This window comes from Pteropus medius, unplaced genomic scaffold (assembly GCF_902729225.1).
Source record: "Pteropus medius unplaced genomic scaffold, Ma_sr-lr_union100, whole genome shotgun sequence".
Taxonomy (NCBI): Eukaryota; Metazoa; Chordata; class Mammalia; order Chiroptera; family Pteropodidae; genus Pteropus; species Pteropus medius.
This window is the reverse complement of record NW_024340696.1, coordinates 7985374-7993121: the sequence shown is the minus strand read 5'-3', so window position 1 is coordinate 7993121 and position 7748 is coordinate 7985374. Positions and strand designations below refer to the sequence as shown.

At 33.5% G+C, this 7748-nt stretch overlaps 1 pseudogene; it reads right to left on the bottom strand.

Annotated features, from left to right (window-relative positions):
* Positions 1 to 5997: 5997 nt before the first annotated feature.
* LOC120609249 (prefoldin subunit 4-like) lies at positions 5998 to 6457 on the bottom strand (annotated as a pseudogene).
* Between the last annotated feature and the right edge of the window lie 1291 nt (positions 6458 to 7748).

Sequence of the window (7748 nt, the reverse complement as noted above, 5' to 3'; positions counted from 1 at the left end):
CACTCCTAGAGAATCAACAACCATTAGCCAGATCACACTCCATAAAGCTCTATTCTTTGCTTCTTTCTTTAATTCTCCACATGGGCCTAGACCTTTGAAGCATAAAGACCTATTTAGGGGCTGTCTTCATGCTGTTGAATTTCTGCCTGGCAGCAAGTCCTCTGGCTCTGAAACCTAATCTGGCTGTTTATTATTCCTTAGATTCTATCAAGAGGCGATACCTTAGAAATCAAAGCCTGCCCATCTCCTTCTTTTCTTCCTCATGAGTGTAGATGGAGAGTATCCAGAAACGAAACAAAATTATTATTTCAATAAATTATTCTACCACCTTAAAAGACAGAATACATTTAAAATAAATTTAAGTTCAAAATACACAATTCACTGATGGTTGGAATGGAAACTAGTACAATATTTCTGGAAATTAAACTAATAGTATAAGTATGACTGTACTCTATGAACCAGCAATCTCATTTCTGGGTATATATCACACAAAAATTTTCCTACATGTGCATCTATAAGGATATTCATCACCGTTGGGATTTAGAGGCAACCTAGGTGGTCTTCACTAGGGGAATGGATTTTGTAACAGTAGGATTTTTTTTTCTTTTTTTTGGTAAATGTTTTATATCAGTTATATTTCTTTCTATTCCTAGTTTTCTGGGAGTTTTTATTAGGCATGGATGTTAGTTTTTGTTCATTTCACTTAATGCATGTATTGAGATGATCGTATGATTGTTCTCTTTTATTATGTTGATATGGTGAATTATATTGATTTAAAAATGTTAAATTAACTTTTTATTCTTGGGATAAACCTCCGTTTAGCTGTGATATATGATTCTTTTTCTACTCTGATGTATTCAATTAGCTATAATTTTGTTAACTTTTACATTTATATTCTTGAGGGTTATTGGTCTGCACTTTCCTCTTGTAATGTGACTTAGCAGGTTTTGGTATCAGGGTTATACTGGCCTCATGAATGACTTGGAAAATGTTCTCTATTCTCTGTCCTATGAGAGTTTTGTGAGATTGGTGTTATGTCTTCCTTAACAGTTTAAAGGAATTCTCCATCAAGGTGAAGCAGCAAATGTGACTATCATTTTCTTTATAGGAACATTTCTAATTACCATTTAATTTCCTTAATAGACCTCAGTCTATTCAGATTTCTTTTTCTTTCTGTGTTAGTTTTGGAATTTGTGGCAAAGAATTTATTTTATTTAAGTGTGGATAAAACACTTTCGATACTAAAGAAAACTTACTTCTCTAGGAGGAAAACTAAGACATGTACTGCAGTAATTAAGTTGGAAGATTATTAAAGGAAGCTAAGGAAAATAGACTAAGTTGTGGCTTTTCCAGGGCTTTTATTGAGTGTCTCAGGTGTTCATGAGGTCTGGCTACTCCGATAGATCACAATTCAAATGTTCCGAGTACATATTCAGCTTACAGCTACCTAATATTTGCTTTGTTCATTGCGGTTGTTCTTGGACCAGACATGTGGCATCTTAGGATTCGGCCAAGACCCTAGACCTGGACACAGGTTTCTGCCATTTTTTCTCTGCTTAGTTCTGTTCTCTTCTCTCTGGTCCTCTACTTCACAAATTTCAGCCACTCAGCCTCCCAAACTCAGAGCTCTGCCTCCTCAGCTCTGTAGATAAGCCTCTACATAGTTTATAACTCCCACTTTGCAATCTGGGCAGTTCCTTTGGGCTAAAATTGGGGGTAAACATAAGGGATCACAGTCCTATATGACTTGTTGTCTAAAGTCAGAAAACTGTTCTTTGATTAATTTTGTCCAGTTTTCTATTTGCTTATGGTAAGATGTCTTTTAGTATTAGTTACTCTGTCAGGACCAGAAGAGGATGGTAATTATCAGAAATCTATAGAAATTCTCTCTTATGCCAGAATTAGTTAGATTTTCATATTAATTCCTGAACCAACACTAGAAAGAGGTGTAATTATTATCTTTGGTGCAATCTAATGAGAGTCCACTCATGGAATTGATGTTGGCAAACTTTCTTAAGGCCACATTTTAAAAGAGTGCATATCAAAAGACTAAAAGAGAACTTTTTTGGATGTGTTAAATGTTTTATATCTTGATGGGAATGCTGGTTACACAACTTTATACTTGAAAAGCTCATCATATCGTAAACTTAAAATTGGTGAATTTTATTGGAATTAAATTACCTAAATAAAATCAATTAAAAATCATTATTGCTTGCTTTTGTCGCAATATACAGAAAAATGTATTTTTAAAAATTCAAATACCAACAACAACAAAAAAGAGCTTGAGCCCATCTCTGAGCTGCATAGAGAGCATTGTATGAGGTAATGTTTTAACTATAAAATTACTAGCAGCCAAAGAGAGAGAGAACATATCTTCCTAGGCCAGAAGTCTTGAGAACTTTTTCCTTGCATTCTTTCTCTTATTTTTTTTCCAGATCACTGTCATGTCTCAGGTAGTCAGGTTCTTTCTCTCTCATAACCGACTTGGATAGATAGTACTTTCCTCTCTCTTTAATGGAATGGCCTCTTTTTCCTGATAGGAGCCCATCTTCCTTAGCCTTCCTTAACAGCCCGCAGTACAACACAGTGCAGTGTCTTTGTTTATCTCCCTAGAGAAATAATCTTTTCTTTAGTATCAGAAGTGTCTTATCCTTATTTTATTTGGGACTATTGCTGAAAGAAGTTATTATAACTTTCATGTTGCTGTCCAATAGCAGACACAAATGCTTGTTTATAGAGCATCCCTCACTCTTTCTTCTACTTAGTGGGACTCTAAATCTGTTCCAGTATCTACCACACTCTCATACAGCCTAAGCGACTCAGGGAAAGTTAATCTCATCTTCTTTCCATATAGTATGAGCTAAATCAATCTTAGTTTCTTAAAAAGTTTGAAAACATGGACCCAACACCAAAAGTTTTCATTAACAGAGAGTAATGTTCATGGGGCATTATCTGCTAATAAGCCAATTTTGGTGAAAAAAAGAAACAAACCACCATGGACATGTTTCTGAAAAGAGCAATATCTCCTCAAGAAGAGCCTCAGGCAGATCCTTCAGGAGGCGGTCCAGAAGAAGGCATTGTTATCAGAGGAGGTCACAGCTCCAAGTCGCTATTTCCCCTGAAGACCTTCCAGTAGGACAAGAAGTAGAGGTAGAAAATAGTGATATTAATTATCTTGACACTATGTAAGCCTGGGCTAATGTGTATATTTGTGTCTTAATTTTTAACAGAAAGTTTAAAAAGTAAAAAAATAGAAAAGAGCTTATAAAATAAAGATATAAAGAAAAAATATTTTTGTACAATGTGTTTGTGTTTTCAGCCAAGTGTAATATGAGTCAAGTTTAAAAAATTAAAGTTTATAAATTAAAAAAAAGTTATACTAAGCTAAAGTTAATTTATTATTGAGGAAAGAAAAGTTTTAAAATAAATTTAGTATAGCCTAAGTCTACAGTGTTTATAAAGTCTACAGCAGTGTACAGTAATGTCCTAAGCCTTCATGTTCACTCTCCATTCACTGACTCACCAGGAGCAACTTCTAGTCTGCAAGTTTTACTCACGGTAAGTTACCTGAACAGGTGTACCTTTAAAAATTTTTTGTACTGTAATTTTATTGTACCTTTTCTATGTTTAGATATGCAAGTACTTACCATTGTATTTCAGTTGCCTACAGTATTCAGTATAGTAACATGCTCTGCAAGTTTATAGGAGCCATAGGCTATGCCATCTAGATTTGTGTAGGTTTACTTTGTTATGTTCAAACAGCAATAAAATCCCTAAGGATGTATTTCTCAGAACATACTTGTTGTTGTTAAGCGATGAATGACTATACTGTTTTTTTTGTTATTTGCTTTTGGTGCAAGCCTAGGGTGTTGTTTGTTTGTTTGTTTGTTTTTGCATGTCTTCTCAATTATGGAAAATTTAACCATTTAATAATAGAAAGAATAGTATAATTAAATCCCATATAGCCATCACCCATCTTCAGTGATTACCAACTCATAGTCAATCTTGTCTTTTCTATTCCCTTATACTTATCACCACCCTGGTCCACAAATTATTTTGAAGCAAATCCAAGTCATCATATCATTTCAGTATGTATCTTTATAAAACTAGGACTCTTAAAATACACAGTTTCAGTACCATTATACTGCAAAAAGAAAAAAAAATTGAGTTATAACTCTATAATGTCAGCACAGAAAAGAAAAAGGAATATTTTCATAATATCAACAAATATCCAGTCACTGTATAAGGTCTCCCAATTAATTTACTCACATTTACTTAAGAGTTTACTTAACTCAAAATGCAAATAAGATCTATATATTGCAGTTTGGTGGATGTATCATTTATGTATTGCTGTAGTAACACTATAGCAAAACCCACAATCTTTTGGAGGTAAAACAAACAATCAAATAAAAAAAAATTATTGCTAACATACCTGGGGTCAGCTTGGCAGCTCCTTTGATCTTGTCTGGGTTCATTTGTGTATCTTGGTTTGGAAGACTATATAGAATGGCATCACCTGGAGTGACTTGGATGATCTGGCCTTGATCTACATGTCTGTCATCACGTAGTAGGCTAGCCAAGGCATGTTGTCATAGTGATACAAAAAAGTGAGAGAGCAAGCAGTAGTATGCTAACCTGTAGAGGTGTAGGCTCAGAATTGGCACACCATCATTTCTATCTCATTTTTTTGGTCAAAGCAAGTCATAATGTCAAGTAACAGTGTTAGATTGAAAAGCACTATGAAGTTACATTACATAATGCGGGGTGAAGAATAGAGCAATTTTTGTAATTTACTGCAGTGACTATATCATTTAAGTCTCTTTTAACCTATTGGTTTCTATTTCGTATCTTTCTTTTCCTTCTTGTAATTTATTTGTTGAAAAAATTGTTTTGTTTTTATTCCAAAGAGTGACTTTTCTGATTTTATTCTTGTAATCTTATTTGACATGTTTCTATACCTTTATATTTTCTACGGATTGTAGTTAAATCTAAAGGGCTGATCAGATTCAGATTCAGGTCAGATTTTTTTTTTTTTTTTTTTTTTTTTTGCCAAAAACATGATAGAGTATGTTGTGTTTTTCTATTAGGAGGCACATACTATTATATTGCGATGTTAGAGGACATCATTGATTTTTGCCTATTTCCATTATTTTATTATGAGTAGCAGAATAGAAATATATATATATGGTTTTTTTTTAGCTGGAATATCTCTATAAAGAAAAACTTTTTTCCTTATCAATTATTAGATTTCTCTGAGATACAATTGGAATCAGAAAGGCAGGGCAAATGATTCAAGAATGTGTACAGAGGGGAAGAAGTTGTCCACTGAAAATCAGTACACTGTTATCAGAAAGGAAAGAGATATTGGACAGGTTAAAATAGCAGATGTCTACTCTGCCAGGAAAAGGAATTATTTGGTCCAAAGACTATACATATCATGACAGGAATATTCATTAAATATACATTAGGCATATGAATCACATACAGCACATTTTTAAAAATTCCATTTTTACCAAGCAACTAAATGATGATTTGGTTTTTTATATTAATATGCCTTCTGAATTTTCAGTTACATCTGTCTTACAAATGAACAATTTCATTTGAGTTCATTCATGAGTCTTTTGAATGAGCCAGCATTCTCAAGTCAAACCTGCTCTAGGATTTTTATACCAGGTAAGGACTAGATTCTGAACTATAGTAAATTCTTCAAACTAATACCATTCTGGGAGGGCTCTATTTTACTGATGGTAAGTTCTGCCTTTTCATTTAGCTCCTTCAAACTTCAGTGGTGTTAGAATGGTATATCTCTAATATAAGTGGATGAACTGACTTTTTTGTATGTGTAATATATAGACAAGTTTCATTAAATAAATGAAAAAAAAATTTTAAGTAAGTTTTGCTTTCCATATAATTTGAAGAAGGGAAATTATCATTTAATCAATATTCAAGTTTATTACACAAATTTAAAAATGTACTGTAAAATGTATTATAAAATGTTTAACTTTCATCAGCCTCAAGGTTTGTGTTGCTCCCAAATTTTTCCTATAACTGAAATTTCAAATCTGCTAATACGCTGAATTGATTCCACTCTGGATTTTAAAGCGTCAGTTTCTTCTTGCAAATTTTTCTTTGCTTCTTCTAACATTTCTTATATGTCTTCTTGAGAATGGCTAATGAAAAGATTTTTTTCAATTTGATAAGGCATCATTAAGCAGTCATCATCTGCAAGCATGAGGGCCAAGCATGATGGCCTTACAAGCATCTTTTAAATTTTGGAATTCTTTTTTACATTTATTTCGTCCTTTAGCTCTGTGGTTCTGCTTATGTTCCACACAAATTTGTTGATCTTTCATTGATCTTCAAAAGTAACATTGACACCTTCTGTAGCTGCCTTCTTCATGGTGGCTGCCCATCTTGGGACTCCTGGCTTTTTGATTAACAAACCAAATTCTGTCATAAACTTGTAAATCTCTTAGGGTGAGTTCTCTAGAACTGATAAAATATAATTTAGAAGTCATCTAAATTGAGGACCTTTTTTCATTCACCAATATATTATTGAGTACTTCAATACAGGTAATCTTTTTTTCAAAAGACTCTTTTATATGGTTTCTAGGATAGTCTACTCATGATTTCCTTCTACATGAGACTGTTGGCTTTCAGTTGCCTTTGTGGGGCTGTCCTCATCTTTCTGACCTCCAAATGTTGGGATTCCCCAGTCTCAGTCATCATACTTTTTAAATTTTCTGTCTGTGGTCATTCATTTGGTGACTTAACTCAGTCTCTTAGCTTTAAATACTATTTATGTGATTCTCAAATTCACATTTCCAGTGTTGACCTCTCCTCTGAATTACAGACTTAAAAACCAACTTTTGACTTGATATCTCCTCTTGGATATCTAAATATACATCTCAATTTTAACATGTCTTAAAACAAATTCTTGATTTCTACTTTATCATTATCCTCTCTACACACAAAAAAGAAAATAAAAGATGCTGCTCCAGGTGTAGTAGCGGTTATGAGTACACTTTCATTGACTAGCTATGTAACTTTGGGCAAGTTTCTAAAAATAAAAATTCATCACAGTTTCCTTATTAGTGAAGATTAAATGAATTATATGTGAAGATTAAATTAATTAATATATGTAAAACGTTTGGAAAAGTACCTGGTACCTACAGTTAATTTTACTCTTAATTAAAATTAAGAGTAAACTGTTAGTTATTATAATTGTTTTGTTGTTTTTGTTGTTATTATCTTGGTGAATGGCATTTCCACCCAGCTACTTGTTCAGGCCAAGTACTTTGCAGTCATCCTGATTCTTCTCTCTCATACTCTACATGCAGTTCATCAACAATTTTGGTTGGCTCTACTTTCTAGTTTGTTCTGAATCCTGCTACTTTCTGCCACTTTCATGGCTACAACTCAAGTCCAAGCCATTATCATCTCTTGCCTAGAAAATGACAAGAACTTTTTCACTGGTTTCCCCATTTTTATTCTTGCCTGTGTAAAGATTTATTTTATCTGTCTACTTGGTTGGGTCACAGGTACCCAGATATTTAGTCAAACATTATTCTGGATATGTTTGTGAGAATGTTTTTGGATGAGATTAACATTTGAATTGATAGACTGAGTAAAGAAGCTTGCCTTCTCTAATATGGGTGGCCTCATCCAGTCGAAGGCCTAAATGGAACAAAAAGGTAGACCCTCTTGTGAGTAAGAGAAAACTCCTCCTGCTTGACTTCCTTGAGCTG